At 39.7% G+C, this 21,805-nt stretch overlaps 1 long non-coding RNA gene across 1 annotated transcript in view; it reads left to right on the forward strand.

Moving 5' to 3' along the window:
* Window positions 1-312: 312 nt before the first annotated feature.
* Window positions 313-21,805, forward strand: part of LOC139689424 (uncharacterized) — a 195,105-nt gene continuing 173,612 nt past the window's right edge. The window contains exon 1 of the long non-coding RNA XR_011701323.1: window positions 313-374. This is a non-coding gene — a long non-coding RNA (uncharacterized lncRNA). The remainder of the gene's footprint in view (window positions 375-21,805) is intronic.

The raw sequence follows: 21,805 nt of genomic DNA on the forward strand, positions 1-21,805 counted from the left end.
GGCGGAGGAGGCGGCGTGGCGCGGTGGGGTACAGCGGCGGCGGCGGAGGGCGCGGAGCCGCTCCGTGGGCCACGAGGAAGGCGGCGGGGGGCGGGCGGAGGCGCGGCGGGGCGGCGGGAAGGTGTCGCGGTGGGCGCGGGTGCGCGAGGAGGTCAAGTGGGAGGAGGCGAGGCTGGAGGGCGCGGGAGGGCCGCCGGGGGGCGCCGAGGGTTCCCCCCGCTGGCGGGCCGAGCCGGGGCCATGCCCCCTGCACGACGACTGCACCCTAGACTGCCCCTACCACGAGTACGCCTACCATTTGCCCTCGTCCTCGACATCCTCCGAGTCCATGATCGAGGTGGGCGTCCTTCAGTGCGCGGACGCCGTGGAAGCGGGTGAGTGACGGCGGGAACTTGGACCGCGGCCAGGGAATATCATCCAAATTATGATATTGCCCCCAAAACGGCCCGTATCTCAAAGCTACCGATCGATTTACGAGTCGAAGTACACAGCCCAGAATATAATTTCAAAATTTCAGAGTTCCGTACTGTAACAGGTGCTACACGATGCATTGCCATAAGAAAAAAAACGTATTTAATAATTTCAAGGGCATGTACGTCAAGTGAATGACAAACGAAACCCAGGTGTCAGCAGTAGAGCTTTGATTGCGAAACTGCGGATGGGTCCTTAGTACGGGAATTCTTGCAAAAATGGAGTTCAGCTTCAATGACAGCCTGAAAAGTTTTCACGTAATAGAATGCGAAGCTGCGTTTGTTAAGGTTACTTTGCTTCAAAAATATGAGAGGGATTTGGTAATGAATACATAAGTATGAGTGATTTGGCATTTAAAGTTACTTTTGGAAAATTATGAATTTGGAGACTGTTAATCAGTGACAATAAGTTGCATAAGGTCCTTCCAGAAGAGTATTGATTTGAATATCAGTGATGAACCTATTTCTCTCATTTGTACCAAAATCTAAATTATATACTATTTTTATTTGATTTAAATTCATCAATGAATGCTTTTGATGTCTACTTTCCTGTACTTCTTATATTTATAACCAAAACAGATTCCAATTATCAATATAGCTATTAAAAATATTTTTATGCATCTTTGTTGTCTGAGATACCTCATAATTGAATTAATATTGTCATCTGCAAAATATTTTACCGAGTAATAGTGAGTGTTTTTTAAATTTTTTATCTCTTTTTTTCTATCAGCCCATATTGCCTGACTATGGTTTTCAGACCGTGATTCAATTTATGGATAACAAAACAACAGGAGAGACGTAATTTTATAAGGATACATTCTATAACATTGAAGTTAATAGTTTTACCTAAGTATTTATAGTCATAAACGTGAAGTAATAGATCAAATCCATAATTGAGGAATGGGTTTTTGCTATGCAATCAATCATGGTCGTGTGTTGTTTGTATTTTTTTAACCTTCGTAACTAACTTCTTTGTGTGGATGCTAAATAGTAGCAGTCTTGAATCCCATCGCTAGAAAGCCCTCATTGAGTGTACATCTATTAAATGTACTCATTGGGAACATTTTTCTTTGTTGATTAAATCTAAATGTTGGTACTTCTGTGTTTTCTTGTACCCATTAAAATCCGTAATAGATGGTCAGCGTAATCCAGTAACACAGGCGATTAACTTGAAGACATTGTGAGCGCTTTGCATATTTTCTTCATACTATGAATTTGTTTAGTAAACTTCCGAGCTAATTGATTACATATTTCATTGGGAGCCAAGCCTCCTCCTGACGGAGACAGAAAAGTTATCACCTTTCCTTGTCTTTATTATACCTGTTAGTATTTTAAAAATCTCCATCATTTTTTAAAAATCTTTTACACTTTTTATCTAGTCATAGAGAAAATATTTACACCCTCTAACAGTATTCAACATTATTTCTTATCATGTTACACTATTTTCTATTTATAATTTAGAGTTTATTGGGTTGTTTCTCCATGTTTTAAAGGTTTTATCCCGTTCCCTCATAGTTTTAAGAGTCCGACTGTTCATTCGAGGTTTCTTTGGGGATTTCCTCTTATTATATTCTGAACAACTTGGAATATATGGTGTGCATTATATTTGTGAATATATAATATAGTCAAAAAAGGTTATTTATTCTGCATACCTGGTTGTACCTATTGATATAATTGTCTGCCTTTTTGGCAGTCTTTCTTGCAAGTCAGGTTTTGAATTGATACAACGGCACAATGACACAGTTGCTTGCCTCTCCTGACAAAGCACAACCTGACTCTGCGATAAGGCCAAATTCAATTCCACACATTACCTCCCGCCCTTCCTCCTCTCATTCAAATGCCCATCCAATTTCTTTGCCCTCCTCGCTTGCCCAGTGTTCGCCTCTCTACCACAGTCTTCATCATTCTATCGCCAACCAAATTCCTCTGCATCCATGTTTCCTGCCGCCTTTGAATTTCGCTCAACAGTGATTTCTTTTCTCCATCATGCATACTCTTTCCTGGGTTTGTGCCACCATCAATTTTAAATCTTTCATACCTTCTGTGCACCCAAATCTTAAAAGTATCCATTCTACACTTGTAATCTCCATTAAAATACCAATTTTCCGAGCTATACATTACCATACTCTATGTCAAAGTTATAATGATTATTTTCTTAATTTCCTTATTTAACAACTATGTCATCAATCCCCTCCTCCTAGTGAAAGCTCCATTGCATGACGGAATTCTTTATCTTATGTTCCAACTACTGCGACCAACTTGGCCAAACGCACATTCCAAATTTAAGCTAAACATCCAAGAGGAGCAGTAAACTGCTCCGCCTGCTATAGCTTCTGCCCTCCTGTTTTTACGCTGAACTTAGATTTTTTCTCTCTCAATAACCCCATAAAGTTTTTCCAATCATTTACCTTATGCTTATATATTGATTGAATTGAGCTCTTACGGCTAGTAGTGTTGAATAAATGAAAAACTCAAAGAGCCGTAAACAGTTTACCTTTCAAAACAAAGTACAAATGAGATTAGTTGGCTAATGCCACAAGTTAAAGGATAAGGTAAGAGAGGGATTCCTCACTTCAACTTGTGTTGTCGTGACGAGTCACCTTCAGTGCGCTGAAGAGGGCTATCTTACGGCCGAAATACGCGTATTCGTATTCACCTTTCTCATCCCTTTCCTTATTTACCCTTTACCCCATCCTTTGACTTGTGGCGTTAGCCAACTAATCTCATTTGTACTTTGTTTTGAAAGGTAAACTGTTTACGGCTATTGGAGTTTTTCATTGAAACATTATGTTTATATAGCATAATGATATTATTATATTGATTGGAACTTTTATTAAATGTTCGCTGAATTTTTTATTATGAAAGATATGCCAATCATATAATGATGAGTCATTTAGGATGTTTAACAAAAATATCCATAACATTTACCAAACCATCGAGAGTTTCATAATGTATGCAATAATATTTTGTTTTCCCTAACTTCTTCTCTGATTTTTACCGATATGATTTCATGTTACCTGTAGGTAACTAACAGAGTCTAATATTTCATACCGTTCATTTGCTCACTATTTTTAACATCGATTCAATGTTATTAATCAATTTTTTTTAAGTAATCTACCGGTTAAGGTAGGTTTTTGGACTGACACAACTACCAAACAAACACCTTATCACTCCCAACAAAACACAAAATCAATCATCCTACTCTATATCAGGTCCCTCTTCATCTCTGAGTACTTCCTTCCTCCCTTCATCCCGTCCAACAACCCTATCCTGTTCCTTCCCTTTCCTCTTTTGCCCAACATTCTACCCTCTATCACAGTCTTCAACATCCCACTGCCGGTCAACACCCCCTTCATCCACTTTTCCTGCCTCCATAGGATTGCTCCCAACAAACCCCTCTCTTCGCCCACCATACCAAGTACTTCCTCATTTGTTTTCTTCTCTGTCCATTTCACCTTCTCCATTCTTCTCCACACCCACATTTCAAAAGCCTCCAATCTACGTCTATCCTCCTGCTTCAATGACCACGTTTCCGCTCCGTACATAGCTACGCTCCATATCAAAGTTTTTACTAGTCTTTTCTTAACATCCTTACTCAAAGTCCCTGTCATCAACTCCCTCCTCCTTGTGAAAGCCTCTTTGCCTAGCGCAATTCTTCTCCTTACGTCCCTACTACTGTGACCGTGTTGGTCCAAAACACTACCGAGATACGTAAACTGTTCTACCTGCTCTAGTTTTTGCCCTCCTATTTTAATGTTAAGCTTGGCCTTTTTCTTTCTGGAAAATCGCATAACCTTTGTTTTATTAATATTGATTCTCATCCCATACCTGTCGCACTGAATTTCCAATTCACTCAGCAATGCCTGCAGCCCCTTGGCTGACTGACAAACTAAAGCTTGGTCATCAGCAAACCTAACTGATTTTACGAATTCCCCGCCCACTTTCATTCCTACCTCGAGTTCTTCCCATGCCTCTTTGATCATTTCTTCTGCGTACAGGTTGAACAGCAACGGTGATAATGGGCAACCCTGCCTTACACCCCTTCCTAACACTGCCCATCCTGACTCCCCGTTTCCCACCCTCACCTGAGCAGTCTGAGACATGTACAGGTTGCGGATTAGCCTCCTATCCCTCCAATCTATTCCTATTTTCTGCAATATACGCATTAGTTTTTCCCAATTTACTCTATCAAACGCTTTTTCGAAATCTACGAAACAGGCAAATACCTCCTGGTTGTGTTCTATATTCCTCTCGATTAATAATCTCATTACTGCAATGGCATCACGCGTACCTCTCCCCTTCCTTAACCCAAACTGATCATCCCCTAAGTAATCATTTGCCCTACTCTCTATCCTTTTGTTTATGATCCTGAGAACAACCTTAGCTGCGTGGGATATCAAACTAATTGTCCTATAGTCCTCACATGACGTGGCCTTTACCTTTTTCGGAATAGGAACTAAAACTGATCTCACAAAGTCTTCCGGCCAGATTCCCTCCTCATAAATACTACGGATCAGCCCATATAGCCTCTTCTTCCCACATTTTCCCAAGCATTTCAAAAGTTCCACGGGAATGTTATCTACCCCCACGGCCTTATTTAGTTTCATCTCCCTTAATGCCCTTTCTATCTCATTGTCTAGTATGCCTGGACCTAAGCTATCTTCCTCTACGTCATGTTCCTTTTCAATGTCTAACTTTGTTGGTCTAAGCTCTTTACTATACAGTTCTTCTACATATTCCTTCCATCTCTCTTGGATCTTTCCTGCGTCAACTATTACCTTACCGGCCTTATCTCTAACTGCTATCGTTGATCTCCCTTTCTTACTTCCCGATAAAGATTTAACTATGCTGTAAAGCGCACCGATTTCCCCCTTCCTCTGCAGACTTTCCATATTCTCGCACTGCGTCTTCCACCATGCTTCCTTTGCTTTATTTGTTGCCCGCCTCAATTTATTGTTCAATTCTTTGTAATTCATTTTGCCTAATTCTGTATTTATATTCTTCCATTTTCGCCGCTCATCCATTTTTGTAATCATCTCATCCGTGATCCATGGTTTACGAGTCCTTTTAGCGTTAACGGTTCCAATAGTGTCTTTTGCGGCTTTAGACAACCCTTTTTTGATACATTCCCATTTTTCTTCAATAGTACTTAGCTCTTTACCGTCCTCCATGATTTTCTCTACCGCCTGTTTGTATTCCTTTCTTTTCAACCCATTTAATGCTTCTACATTCCATTTTCTAACTCGCCGCCCCTGCCTTATCTTTTTAAAACGTACGCTACATTTCATAACAACTAAATTGTGGTCTGAGTCCGCATCCGCTCCCGGGAAGCTGTGGGAATTTATCACACTGTTCCTAAACCTGTGTCTAACGTTATTAATCATATGAGTACTATTTACAGATTTCATAACTAGAAAATTACTCTCTCGCAGAAACATGAATTAATTAGTGGTATCATTTGGGGGTCTTCTCGTTTAACCCTTATAATTGCTAAGTTTGCACTTTAACTACAGATGTAAATGAAAATACTCTAGAATTTTCTCTAGCGAGTCAGGAAATCGTCTGTATAGATTTCCGCGATTCTACAAACATTTATCAAATTGATATTATTATTTACCTCACGATTATTTTGGTGGAAGATCACTTAACATATTCTTAGTTTCTATTATTATATTCTATGTCTGGCCAAAAAACCACTGAAGCTACCGTAAAATATTACTAAGAGTATACTGCAAGTTATATGGGAGTTGTTGTAATTTTAGCCCGGGTAAAGGTAATGCAGTGGTAGAGTATTGGACTGCTAACCATTGAGAGTACGTTTCCGATTCCCAGGCACCTCTTTTTGGTCATCCTCAACTTCAACCGAGCTGTATATGCACTTTTTTGGGTACAAGAACTTCCTAGGAAGCCATTAGCGGCACAAGAAAAAGAACTGGCCGTAATTCACCCCAGTGTATGAATTTATTGGACTTAGCTCAAGGATAGTTTTACCCTCGCCTGTCAAAACAACCTTTGACCTTATTGGGTTAGTTTACAGTGGCATATTATATTTCAGCAATGATATCGAAGTTATTAAAAATGAATAACTAATACAAAACACGTTGCTTTGAACAGTAAGTTACTTTCCCTCTCTCTTCATCTGTATTCGTGAAGTTGGAAAAAGAAAGCTTCGAAAAGGTCGTTGCACCATATTCAACATTCGAGAACGTCGTATCGTTTTAGTTAAGTCGCTTTATATTGTTATTAGTTAAGTAAAACCAAAATATTCCTTTCAAAATATCTCTTTCCACCTCATTGCCTATTTTTCAAAATGTCATATATGGTTTAATGCTCGTTATTAAGTTCCGTGGGCACACTTAAGGTATCACCGCCGTGATTTAATATAAATTTCATCGCCAAACGGGTCATCAATAAATTTACCGGTATAAATCCTCATACGGCTCTCTGGGAGTTAAGGTTTTCTCGCCTCGCGTTGAAAATATGAAGGTACACCACATGAAGTGAATGTCGAAAAGAAGAGGAACGTGACTGGTATGAGGCTACATGCGAAGGAGGCCAGGCGAGACATTCCACGCGACGCGGGGAGGTCACAGCGTGGAAGACAATGTACGGAAATGGAAAAATATCGTAAGGGGGTGACTGGGTTCCTTTGCAGGTATTCTTCTAAATTTGTCGTGAGACCTACCAATTATAATTCCTAAATTAACCACTACCAGTTGAGTTTTGATAAATGTCTAAAATTGAGCCTAGAGAAGATATTGAAATCCCTTTTTTTCTCATTTAGGTTTTAAATATCAAAGATTAATATATTTTGTGTAGCTTACCTACTACAATTTGGAATTAATGATAACTTACAGATTTTAATTCAAAAGTACTTAGTTATAGATTTTCAAAATTAGATGTATTTTTAACAGCATTTTAAAAGTTATGTTACTTCTGGGTTTCAAAGAAAGCTGGCTTCGAGACTTCCTGCTTTGATATCGATATGGCTTGACCTCCAAACTAGGAAGGGATTATTACAAAACAGATTTTGGAAATGTAAAACAAGATTAGATTAACGATTGCTTTCTGCGGCCATGGGTAGATTACGAGTAGCTTTTCGAAGTGCCGTTCAAATGCATGTACAAAATACCTGCGAAGGAATCATGAACGCTAACTCAGTTACTGCCATCACTGGTAATGAAATTGTACGGAGTACTACTATACACGTAGACGGCGAGTAGTATTGCTCGCTAACTGCGGCATCATCAAAAATCCAAAAAATACGCAGGATATTTTTGGTAAGCGTGCGTATTTTTTTGTACATTTCCGGTTTAAATATAATCAGTTCAGACCGCTATGCATATGGGCATGGAATCGACTAGTGTGGTATGTGACTCAGACGTGTCGCGGGACTTAGTGCGCATAAATCCGGGTATCCGTCGAGTCAAAAAAGACACAATGAATGCTGCAATAAAGTTGACGTTTTGGGGCTCATTCGGATTTTAGATGACCTCGAATCCTTCGGCTGAACATAGCAAAAGGTAGTCCTTCCGCCGGACCGATTTTGGAGATGCGATAAGAATGACCCTCTCAAAGCCTTCACGAGCCTCAACTAGGCTTTCCGTTGAGTGTCCCTTTGTCCCACACGGAGGCGCGCAGTTTTGCCAGCCAAATAATTTGGCGCGGATTGGCGACTGGCCAAATTCCTTTGTTGTCAAAATCATCGCTACGGCATCAAGTGCCAATGCAGCACCGTGGTCTCACCGGATCTCACCGGGGGAAGGATTTGTAAACATATACACTCGCTCTAATAATTTATGCCCAACACTGAGGAATCCGCATACGTCGTGGGGTCAACACTCCGCCCGTACGCGCACCTGCAATCGCTTACGTCCGTCCCGGTAGCAAGTTTCTGGACGACCACCAAGGAGAGAGTGATGGTGGGAAATTTCGAAGCCGGAAGAGATTGAAACGCGGACGTCTCCATTGGCATCGCTGAAGAACAGTTTTTCACGGCATGAAAAGCTCTTCAGTGGAGCAGGGCATGGCGGAAATGTTGCCGAAATCGGCAGAATTCACTTAGGTGTATGTCGATCGACGTCCCGCCGTTCTTGACCGATTTCAAAGCGCCATTCCCCCATTCACTCGCGCTTACAAGGTCGCGACAAAGTCTCTCCGCCAAAATAATGCACCAGATTTTTTCTAGCGTAGATTTAACAATTTTTATGGAAGTCTCTTCAAATCAACCGATCACATCAAACAACCTGAAGGTTTGCTCGAAAAGTGAGGGTAGAGCTCAGTAGGGATTGAGTTACACCAGAATATACGGCATGTACCGGCATGGTATATTTTTATCGATATATGGCTTTATTTGGATTTCGTTTCAAATGAGGTAGATATAATAAATGCTGTTTTACAAAAACTCGTCACCGATATCTTTTTTACATGGACAATAACGTAATACTTTATTTTCCCTATGCCATTAAAGTGTGAGTATAAATGCGATTCACAATGGTCTAACAAACCGGAGTGATTGAGTGATTGCTTGTTTACGTCAATCCGTTCTGTTTCGCTACATTTGTTTTATAATTGGGCTTGCATCTGTGTGACCGGCGGCTCACTAACATAGGAGAGATCCTTGCAAACCCTGGGTGTGTGTGTGTGAATGCGATTTACGGGAGTGATGCTATTCCTTAACACACCCTAGTGATCGAGAGGCTGTAGTTTGTTTGATTTTTATTATTTATTTAGTGTGTGATTCAGATATACGCAGATCGCTGTTTCTCAAACACACCCAAGTGACCTAGTGTGTGTTCCCTGCCCTTACTTGTATCTTTGTTTTTTCCCCACCTATTTTCAACTTTGTGCCAATCAAGTTTACGGTCTCGGCTATCCCGTTTTCATCACTTCACAGCCATAAAATTATTTTATGCCCTGGTAAATACGCGTGTTACATCGCCCAATTCGGCAGATATCATTTGTCGTACTGCAGAGTAACTCGGTCGGCGGTTCAAATGATAGATATACGGTGTCAATTTTACATCATGTGGGGATACACTGTCTTTTTACTGCGACGTCTACGATCTCCGTCCGATCTTTGAGCAGGGTTACTCAGGAGTCTGAAAGCTCTTAGTGTTGCACGAAGTCTGCGCACCAGGCAACCTAAAGTCATCGCCATAAATGACTAGTAAGCAATTTTGGTTAAAATTTAGAGGGAAATAATTTTGCGAGGACCGCAAAACTAACATTGCGTATAAAAAATTTTAAATTCTTCCTCCAACTAATTCGTCATGACCCCCTAAACGTTAAATAACCCATCAACATGAGTGGTATATATTATTTGTTTATATTTGCACTAGATCTTTTTAATTCCGCATAATGTTGTCGTGCATAACTCATCTATCGGTGAATTATTACCGTGGCTTGAGTGGAGTTGTTGTATTTCCGGAAAAAAAATTAATTTGATAACAGATAAGCCATTTGTAAGTTTCTTAGCGTTTTGCTGGAACTTGTACGAAAGGAATTCACACACTTCATGGATTGCGTTTTCAACAGCCGTTCAGATAATTTGAACTCACTATTATTTCGGGTTCCGCTCTCTGAGCTACGAATTCCGATTCAATGGTTTTGGGGAAATGTCCCTTTTCACATTAAAAATGTGGGTGACACTGCTAATTCTGATTTGTGGGGGAGTCCACGTACGCAGTATCCATTATAAAGTTGTGTTACATGTTTCAGGAATCTTTTGGGCAGATATAGGTCCGACGGTCTCGTTGTTGTCCTTAAAACTACAGGTATATTTGCTGTATATATATTTGCTGTATATGTTTGCTGTTGTATATTTGCCTCGCCACACCTACGAGAAACACACCACAAGATGTGCTATTCCATAACAAACATGGTTCCATGGTTCCACGATCGTGTACAGGAATTTTGGCAAGCCTACGATTTATCCCTGATGTTATGCATTCTGATGAGTCTTCCTTGGCGCAGGGGTCACAGAAAATGTCAGGAAGGAAGTTTGTGCTATCATTTCTCCCACATCGTCATTCAATATAGCTGGAATGCAGGGAAATAGAGTAGAATAAGAATTCAATTAAAACCCCATGCCTTCGCTGAACTGAATAAAAACAGTTTGAAAAAACCATTACATATATCGATGTCTAAAAATACGTATCATATTTGGTACAATATTAATCTTATAAGAACAATTTGAGTAGTTTCGGTCATTACTACACTAGGAAATTGCATTTTTGGTTATTTATAGTATTGTTCTAGATAAAAGATGAGACTTTGCAATTGTTTTAGTTCCTCGCAATTTCGATATAATATCCACGGTTGGTATTTCGTAGCAACGTTTATTAAAGTTAGTGCTCGTTTATTTCACCGGTATGCCATTCCTTGCAGGACAACAGAATTATTAAAGGGTAAATAATAAAATCAAGTATTAATTCTAATCTTTTTTGAACAGCCGGAAAAAATGACCGGAAATTCCATTTTATGAACGGAAAAAAATAACGAATGTTATTTAAATATGAAGTGTTATAGGCTGGGGGCATCCTAGTCTACTGAGTAGAGCGGTGGACTACCGACAGGAGGGTCCGGGTTCAATTCCCGGTTGGGGAATCCTCTCGGGGCAACCTCAGCTCCATCTGTGATTTTTCGGTGACCAAATATTCTTGGGAACACATAAATGGCACAGGGCAAGGAACTGGCCCCCCTACAGCTGATTTGCGAATTTCACATATCGTCGGGCTTTGTAGTGGGTGAACTCTGCCTTCACCTACCAAACCGCCTTTTGGATTGATAACTATGGTTTGTTTTGGGATTAAAGATTATTCTTCTTCAAAAGATTTTGGCTCTATATGTATATCTACCGAAAATTGAAAACCTTTTTATGAGTGTTGCGCTCAGTTCTTGTGTTCTTATCTAAATGTTATTTAGTGGTAGTTATAGTTACTGTGCTTATATATTTATGCATATATTGATAAATTTTAGTCCGTCAAAACAACTCTGAAATCCTAAGAATGCTCTTCATTGCTCGAGTAATCTTTAATAATATACAATTATTGATAAGGGCAAAGACCTTTGCGATGTTTTGGGTGATATATGACAATTTTAATTAATTGGTAAGCTAAATGGTTAAATAATATATGAATAAAATAGCTATTAGCACAAGTAGCCCTCAATAAGGTAAAAATATGATGAAAGTTGATTTAATATCTAGACAAACAATTTAATATTAAAAAGGTTTCTTTAACCAGCTATAAAATAAATATCGCTTTAATGAGAAGGTTTTTATTTGAAAGCATGTGATGAAGTGTTCTAGGAATTATATAATTATATCATCCGGGAGCATGGCGTGATAAGTTTTAGCCCCGTCAAATGTAAAAAAGCTGACTACGAGACGCTCTTTCTTCTTAGTTAACCACATAAAATGCCCTGGAGTGCATTTGTCATGATAGTTCTATGAAATGCAATGGCACACAGAATAAATATTATCGAACTAAATGAATTTGTATCAAAAAATTACTTTCTCTAATTCATTCTATGTTTAAATCGTGCAAAAATGTAAAACTATGTGAATTAAATTATAAATTTGATATTAAGTTTTAAGACAATGCTTCAAACATAGTACTGGTGACCTAACTTAAGAGAGTTTGTACATGATATTGACGCTTCCTGAAAATAGTTTATCTATACATGATTCAGAAATAGCTCAAAAAGCTTCCAAGAACATTTTATGCCTTTCGAATAGGTTTAAAATATGATGCAGATATTCACACGGAGTATTTATTTTACTCTTCTTGAAATCAGTATCAGATCGGTTTGAATGATGGCATCAGGCAATTTTTTCATAGCAAGTCATTGTCTATATTGTCTTAGAGTTTCATTGGGGAAACTAAATTCCACGTCCTTGTGCAATACCGTCTCTCATCTCGCAATGGTGCGCGGTGCACCTCTCTAGCCGCTTTCGCGTCTCAAATAATGTGTACCTGCCCCAGGCCCCCTTCGTCATCATGTGAACAAATCCATTTTATCTCACATGTACCTCGAATATTACGTTCTGCTTTTCCCAGTCAAGCGACACTCTGTGAATGGTATTTTTTGGTTTTGAATATTGTATTTATACACAAATCTAACTCCATATTCACCATAAAAATTGTTACGATAAGACGTGGTTGAAGCAAATATTTGGTGTTTTCTTGAAAGCAGTTAAGTGTAGTCGGAGCCGCGGAAGGTCTACAAATAACCGTGGAGAATCGCAATGTGTAGTTTATAAAATTTGGCTTGGGAAAGAGAATGAGATTGGATCTTATCCCGATGAGAGTTTACAAAATGATGAGCAACTGAGCAGGATGGAGGGGAAATTGAATGAGGAGGTAATAAATATTGTGTAGGCTTTGTAATTTAAATAAAGCTCAGAGAGGCAATGGGGAGATGCCGATAGGCGTTGGATGTTGAAGGATTCGGTTACTGGGAAAGCAGGCGGGAAAGAGTAAAGAAGAGAGAGGAGTTAATATCCTGTGTATGCATAACTGTAATTGACTCAGCTTCATGTACTCTCTACGTATTTTTATTGAACTATGTTTTACTTAGAAAATTTGAGGAAAAGTTTGAGAAGTCATGATTTAAAGAAATAGTGTTCGGCGCCTCAATATACAGCAACTTTATCAGTTCACCTATACACGTTTTAAATTTTCCATCTACGCATATTAATGTAATCCCAACGTATTTGAAAACTACACACCCTAAAAATAGTAAGTGAGAAAGTGAGATTTATGTCACTGCTTTTGTAGGGGCCAATCATATTTTATCATTGAATTACACTTCGGGATAGCAAAGTCATAGGAGCCCCAATTTTAGTTATTTCCAGAAATTTGCTCCTCCACCATTTTCTTCCATACCCGTCTGTCTTTGCATAACTCTTCCGCTTCCGTTGATATCAATAGGTAAAAAATGTCGTTTTTGAAACGTGTCTTATTGGATTTTCGATTAATTATCTGTATTGTTTTCTTCGCGTGAATAATGAGGTGCGGTGAACTTGAGCGCTTATCGCGACCTCCCTCTACATACGTTGAGATAGAAAGGACTGCGATTCCTGATTAGAAAAATATGGAAAATATAGAAAAATATAGAAAAAATGTCCACCATCATAGATTTCCCGATTAACGAATGCGAAAACGATTTTCCGCTACGTAGAAAAATGAGGAAACCGAGTATTTCCAATTGGAAAAACTTATTTATTGCATTAATTGAATACCTGTTATTTGGTCAATTGGCAATTTTATGGGTAATCAATGCATTATTCATCGTGTCACTATATACACATATCACCATTTCTGAGTTCCATCACCACTCTATCCCCACGTAACTAAGACTGGTGGGATCCCAACACGTTCAGTATAACTCTCTGTCCCAACCTGTTTGAGGTTTCTCCCGGAGTCCATAGCACAATCATTAAATGATTCAATGATCGAATTGTCGGGCCCGTCAGCTATGTCACTTACGACCCGAAATCTAGCTTTAACTTTTCCCAAGCAACAGCCCCGGCAACTCTGAGCACGATGGGTATCGCCAATTTTCATACATTCCAAAATATTATTTTCACATCTCGGGTCCTTCATACACTGCGTCATGCACGGTTCCCGAAGCTATTAAGATTTCTTGTCTTGAGAAACTCTTCGCCCATGACTCTCTCTGTCTAATGCTTCCCCTCACAGCACTCAACCTCCATTGATGTTCGGCATTCTCGTGCTTTCTCACGATATGACCGAACCAGCACAGCCCATTCCATTCTTACTGGTCTATTATTGCTTCACGAAATCCGCATTTTCTCACGGCTCGCGCATTCTTCACCGTGCCTGTAATGTTTATCGCAAGCACTTCCAAAACACCCCATGCCTAACTCTCTCTTTGCATTAACACATATCTTGGAAGCACACCTTTGCGTCCATTAAAAATTGTGAGAAGGAGTGATTTTTTTGCGCCGTCAAAGTTGGGGTGAATTAAGTTTAAGGCGGAATGTAGTTCCGTGGAGAATTTCTTAAGGGTTGAGGAAGACTAATTTTAAAATTAGGCTTATTCCATTAATTTCTTAACATTTTGTTGTGCATTGGCTCGTTTTCTCTGAAGTACCTTAGACCGTCGGTTATCTGTTAATCAGTGGGTGATGATAAATATTGTGATTCACCTTTAAATGGAAAAGCTTTAATTGACTTTCTTCCCCGTAGGAAATGGCAGCACATTTTCGGAAAATAGCACCATATGGAACGGTTGTAGGAAACCTTGCACGTTTGATCTGCATAGAATAACTTTATTATTGCACCCATCCCAATTCGAATTAACAATTAATCTCTATCCCCATACAAGTACGCCTCGTACAGTCTCAATTTTCTCGAAAAATTCATGCTATTGAGAAAATGTATGAGATTTTTGTCAAAAACCTTTGTCTCCACACATTTTATTACCGAGTTGCAATTCTCAGCTTTTAACCGATACATAGAATATGGCTTTCTACTCAAATGAAGGCCAAAATGCAATCAAAATTTAATATATTCTCTACCTTTTTATATACTTTTATTTAGTTACGCTTAGCTGTGAAAAATTGAGATCAACCTCACATTTTACTTATCAGTCCATTGCAACTGAAAATTTAATAGTGTAAAAATTAATTTAAAATAAAATGTAAAAGTATTTCAAAACAAAAATGTGTATATTTTATTCCCTATGATTTTATTCAAATCTTGTGAGCGATTTTAAACACACTTTCCGAAGTTCAAGCGACTGAAAAATTTGCACACTTAATTACGTATACCTGATGGATTTATATTAGTGTAATAATTTTGTGTTGGTTTCTTTCCTCTCACATATTTTTAAATACCCTTAAGCATTTGGGTAAATTCATGTAGAGGTAGAAATTAGTAGGGTTAGAATTTGATTATCTGATCTCACTTCCCCTAATCCTATTCTCCCCCTATATTTTCATAAAGAAAGACATCCCAAACAATCAGGGTGTGAAAGATTAAGGCTTTAATCTAGCGAGGAAGAGCCACACTCTCGAGGGTTGAGCGTCGCACTTGGCAAAAATGTCGCAAAGTGCCGCAGAAGCACGTGGACGAAGATCAAGACGAAAATGAAATTAAAAAGCATAAAATGTAAAAAAATAAAAACCTTGCTCTAACTTCAAAAAATGATAGTAATTAGAAATTTTATTTTTATGCTGTCAAAATATTTGAATTATGAAATAAGCGTGAGCATATTTATCTAGATCCCTTGGATAATATTTTAATTTTTAGGCCATGATTGGTTTACAATTATCACATAAGTTCTGAAATACACTTAGAAAACTCTTATTCATAAAAAGTGCACAACTTTTTTTAAATCTAGCCCCATATTTTTAAAAATATTGTCGATACCTATTAAAACATAGTATTTTCGACATTGTTTTCTACTTGGTGAAAAAATTGATATTTCATATATTTTAAAATAGTTTTTCCGCTGTAGCATAGTATACAATGTTTGTCCTAAAAAGTGAGCAAAACGATTTTTCTTAGCGAAGCGGACGACTGAAGTGGGACGACTTGTGGCGGGAAAAATGGTGAGCTCCAGTAAAAGCAGATCTTGTAAAAGAAAGACCTTGTAAAAGCAAAACGACCCGCATTAGTTGTCTGCGGGCCGTTACAGTCTGCGGATCGCTGTTGGACTGAATCCCTCTTCGAGAGTCGCATCGATGCCACTTTCCATGGAGCCATGATATGCGATAAAACTTTGCGTTAAACTGGGGAAACGGGTTGGAAGACCATAACCATGATTAAGAATGCTTAAGGAGATGGAGGAATGTCCTCAGTGATGGTTTTCTGCTTGCACAGGATGTTCTGGGAATGTGACGAGGAGGTTGACGAAGAGGAACGCCCTGGACATCCATCAACAACACAGTGTCATGAAAATGTGCAAAAGGTGAGGCACATGCTCAATTCTGATTGGCCTCTAAGTGCCAGGACGTTATCTGAAGATTGCAATATTCAGAAAACCACAGTGCATTGCATTCTTACGGAAGATTTAGTCATGAGAAAGGTGTGCCAAGGTGGTGCCCGAGGTGCTGTCGGAAGACTACCCGTGTGACAATCTTACCTGGGACCTCTTGAACCGCGGTTTAAGTGATTTTTTAGAATAGGTGGTTACTTGTGACGAGGCATGGGCCTTTGAGTACCGCTTTGGACCCTTTGGTAATGTCAAAGAGGCCGTGACGAGGTGCGTGAGCGAGAAGCGCGGGTGCTGACATCCGTGCGTTGATGCACGAGGCTGACTCCACAAAGTAACTGATTTCCTTCTACTAGGGTAACTAGATAAGGGAATGATACTCCATTTTTGTTTCCGTTGTATTGCTTGAAATTGAAACTTTGTTATCAATGTCTCCTGATACTCCTGAATCATTCATGGTTTTTTGTCTCCATCAGAAAGATTTATGTTCCCGGGATTACAGATTGCGCTGGTAGAAGGCAGGACCGTAAGCTAGTTTGGAAATTGGTCGAGTACCTTTCGGATCGATAGTAACGTCTGCTGTCTTTCACTTTTCATTTAAATGCAGCGAATTGGTAATGCACGGCGTGGGATATTTTGTAGGAGAAACACATTGAGAAAAACTCGGCTTAATATTAATTATCAATTTTTTTCGGAACGAATTTCTGAGGAGCATCTTCATATATTATTTTGAATTCAAATTCCAAGTGATTCTTTAATTTTTTAATGATGCGTACCCATTGTTAGAAAACGCTTTTGACCAGTGTGATTTCTTATGTTGATAAATTAAGGTTGTCATTACAGCGCTGTTTGTACTTCCATTGAAAAACTGCTCAAAATAACAAAATGTATGTGTGTTACATCCCACGAATGGACCTAAGTGGGAAAAATGATAAACGACGTGCTATTCCTGATTTTGCTTTCGGGTGAAATATCTGCCGCAATTAACTCCCTGTCTGATGAATTATTCCCCAATTCATCTTCACTCTGGGCATGCTGGTATTCGTCACTCTTTTCCCAAGCTGCTGAAAATCTTCCCTCATACCGACGTTCGCAATCTTGTGTCTTGTCGGTTATATTCGTCCAAAATATCTTTATCTCGGCCTTGGCGGTGTTAACAGATGGTACGCATAATTTTCCTGGGCACATGGCATTTATGGAGGACTTAAAAAACCACCTCCAGATCACCAGAAGATTTCGGGCTGCAGAAGATGGCAGTTCTACATGAATTCGAGCCAAACTGCTGTTCGGTAGTATCTTTCTCCAACACCCACAATGTTTGTGTACAAAATAGTAAAAGGAGGAATGACTGACCACTGTTTCAAAAATCCTTTCTGACTGTGAAGCCTAGTTTTCTGGGAGTGGGCAAACCTCAACTCCACATTACCATTACCCAACGACAGCTACGGGCCATGAATCTGATCCATTCCGATAATACGGGAAATTCTGCTCACAAGTACGGGTGTCGGGGATATGCTCGAGGGAAATTTCATTTCTAAGATATAGTCTGGAGAAAATTAACCTTAAACAACTTAAAGTCGAGTACAATAAGTGATCCACGTCCAGAGAAGAAGGAAGGGTTTTAAAATTTTAAGTTGTTTATTAACATGAGTATTTAAATTTCATCAGTATTAAGCATGAGCCATTCAATTTGGCATTTCATATCCTCCAGAACTGCGTAGAGTATTAATCACATTCTTGTTTCAAAACCCCAATATCTCAGTTAAATAAGCAATTGATCGTCATATCGAGGCAAACACATTTTAAAATATAGTGTTGATCCGTTCCAATTTTTCACTATAGTGAAAAAGGATAAATTAAAATTGAACGGAATGAGTGATCCTTAAGACCGTGCAAATGTTTAGCAAGTGAATGCTATAAAATTACGAATTATTTTTCAAATAATGTAATTATTGAATAATGGCATCACTGACTAATATGAAATATGTTAATTGCCTCTCTAGAAAACAACCTCTGTACTTAAATTATTCCGTTAGGTTTTCAGTTAAATTATCAATGAATCTTAGAGTACTACAATTTAGTCGAAGTAAATACACTGTGGAGTTGACGAAAGAGGGGATTCGGGCAAAAGAACAGAACGAGGAGAAACCTGGAAAAGAAAAACCAGCGGCATATGCTACCATTCCCTATGTCGCCGGAACGGCTGAGAGGATAAGCAAGCTACTACGGAAGCACAACATAACCACTAGGTTCTCCACAGCCAGAAAAATCAGCGACATAATATCAAAGCCAAAGGACAAAATCCCCGATCTCATGCACGAAGGTGTATATGAGATAAAGTGCACGTGTGGGAAGTCATATATCGGTCAAACAGGGAGGTCCATCAGATGCAGGACCAAGGAGCACCAAAGAGCCACTGATAAGAAACAATTCCGACTTTCGGCAATCGCCGAACATGCGTGGTCGGAACCGGGACACTCTATAAAGTTCGACCAGACTAGAGTGCTGGCAAGAGAAAGGCGATATTTTCCGCGACTCATCAGAGAAGCGGTGGAAATAATAAAAAATCCATATAATTTCAACCGTGAGGACGGCTACACCCTGACCTCCACTTGGAAAAGGGTGATTCCCACTCGCCGTCAAGAAAGAGCCAATCAGAGAGCTCCTGGCCAGCCAGCGTCTCCTATATATAGCGGCCAAAACGCAACGCACATCACTTCGACCTGAAGACGCCTCCAGGACTGGGGGCGAAACAGTTGTCATCCGACTAACCTACGCGACGGTAATTCCCGGAAACCAGCATGGATTCATTAAATACACTGTATTTTACTCTATAAATAGACGAGGGAGGATTTCTTACCCTCAAGTATTTCCATTTCTCCCACGATGGAAAGCGTTGGCTTCATGTTCCACCGAATTCAAGAGAAGTCCAGGGAGGAAGTCCAGCTTTCGCGGGGGAAGGGAGTCGGGAACGCACTGACCGCATCCTTGTCCGCAAATGAAGTCCGACAATTTGACTCTTTGGTGACGTCCATGCCACCTTCCCTCCTCATTCCTCTCCGCCCCGCCTCGCCCCTCTTGGGGTCACGTGCGCCCTTCGGCCACGGTGCTGACCTTGCCCGTCGGCATTCCTCCGGTTCTCCCTCCCCCTATCCACCACTTCCCTCACTCCCCCCCCCCCCGAGGAAGGCAGCCCGCTCACACAATGAGACATCCAAGAGTCGAGATCGGGGCGAGGAGACGAAAATACTTCCCAAATAATTGCAACGACGGGAGCACGCCGACGCAAAATCATTCCAAGCCACTTCGGTTTGGGGTGCGTATTCCCCGCGGGGGCGCGAGCGAGTGAGTGCGCAGAACTGCTCCGTGCACCCCCTCGGGTGTCAGCATCGTCCAGGAAACGAAGAAACTAACCTTCCGCGAGCTGGTAAAACCGCGACTCATCGGAATGGATGTGACGCTGATGTTAACAAATTGTTTCGTGTCGTAGAGTGTGAGGCACTTCCGATTCAGCGGCAGGAGTGACCAGTTGAGCATTTGAATCGGAACTAGCCGCGATGGGTCGCCGGGAGGAGCATTAATGTGAATTCCGAGCATGAAAATACCTGTAAGTTGACTGCGGAAAGCGTGGCCTGGCTGCACTGAAGATGCAGGAATGCCTGCATTCGGTCGGTTGGCTTTCGTTATATAATTCACTGCACCTTTCTTGGTTTCGTCAGGAAGAAAGGTTCCTCAAAAATGATTGATACCGTACAAGAAATATGTACGTACCATTTCTTGTGGCGGTACGTAACTTAAGAACTTATAATCGTCATAAACTCATGAAAATGATACTGCTTGAATTTTTCCTGTATTTTATAGCGTTTTTGTTGTATCTACATCATATCTGGAGAAAACTTAACTCTTTCACTGTTTTGTCACCACTGATTATTATAACATTAGCACAACGCTGTAATCGCCATTATAATGTGGGTTTCCTTTTCTGTGGTATCTATATTTTTTGTTTTACTAGAATCATATAAGTGTTGCGTAAATGTTTACCTGAATAGCTTAAGAGATGAAGAAGAATCGAGGGTACTCCTTTGATTGTAATACTGCGCAACCCTCATCCTTTTTGTACGACCAAATGAAACACATGAGAAAGTTTAAATACTTTGATAAATGTGATTTAAATGAAAAGGTATTGGATGCTCAAACAGTGAATTCAACGAATTAATTTAAACGTTGAAGAGTTGCTCACGTTTTACTGAATCAGTTGATAAGTTTTTCGAAATCATATTTTTTTTGTTAAAGCATAAAAATTTGAAAATTTTCAGAAATGATGGTTCAAATACATTTATTCGTTTTTTACAAGAGCGGGATAATATTTATGATTGTATAATATGAGGATTTTAATGAGACTACCCGTCGTTTCCCATCCATGAATCTTTGCCAGAGCAACTTTCCGTCCCTCACTGAACCATTCCTCCCATAACGACAAACAGCAGTTCAACCGTGCAAACAAAAAGACGTCCAATCAAGGGAAGGCGTAAATCACCGAAAGATTCACGGTGCTCAGTCACGGCCCACGAATTATTAAAAAATAGTGGAAAGTTCTGAAGTGTTTTGCGAGTGAATTGTGACCTTAATTACCAAGTTCGTCGGTTCGTTCAATCCAATTTTGTACCGTAAACAACAAATCGGCTCCGAGTATCTTAGGTTGTAGGTCGGCGTTTGTAAATTAATTTGAAAAGTCCTCTTTAAAAAGAAAACATTGGAAACTCTTTAGCCCCAATGTTTCCCTTCCGCAAATGTTTTCAAGGAGCCAAGAATAAACTTAAACGCAAAAGTTTAGACCTGGAAGCTTGATGCAATCCTGAAAATATATGAGACAGCGAAAGGATAAATATTCTCTCTCTTTCTTTCGCATGTTGCAAAATTTTCAGATAATTATCCCTGAAAAAATTGACGTCAACGCCTAAAACTTATTTTTCTGGAAGAGGTTGTTCTTCTAGAAATATAGTGTCACTTTCTGATTGCATTGCGCGTTACAAGATGACTAGAGGAGCTTAGTTGTGAGCACATGCTAGAGGGTAAATAAAACTAGAACTATTCAAAGCAATTTACGCTGGTTTCACTTTTGGAGAGTGTATCTGAAATCTTCGTTTACTGATACCGAAGCTATGATACGAGATTTGGTGTGGGTTTATATCAACGATCGGCAAACATAATCTATTTATCAATATTTACTTCTTGCGGGCCAGCAAACCTACAGCATTTTACGTACAAAAGCATTCCTCGAAAATAAACTCATATTTAGCTTCAGCTGCAGCAGCCATTAAAAAAATATTTAGAGTGAAACCCCACGCCTCGATCTTACTCCACAGTAA

Source organism: Hetaerina americana, unplaced genomic scaffold (genome assembly GCF_022747635.1).
Source record: "Hetaerina americana unplaced genomic scaffold, ioHetAmer1.1.p SCAF_23, whole genome shotgun sequence".
Classification (NCBI taxonomy): Eukaryota; Metazoa; Arthropoda; class Insecta; order Odonata; family Calopterygidae; genus Hetaerina; species Hetaerina americana.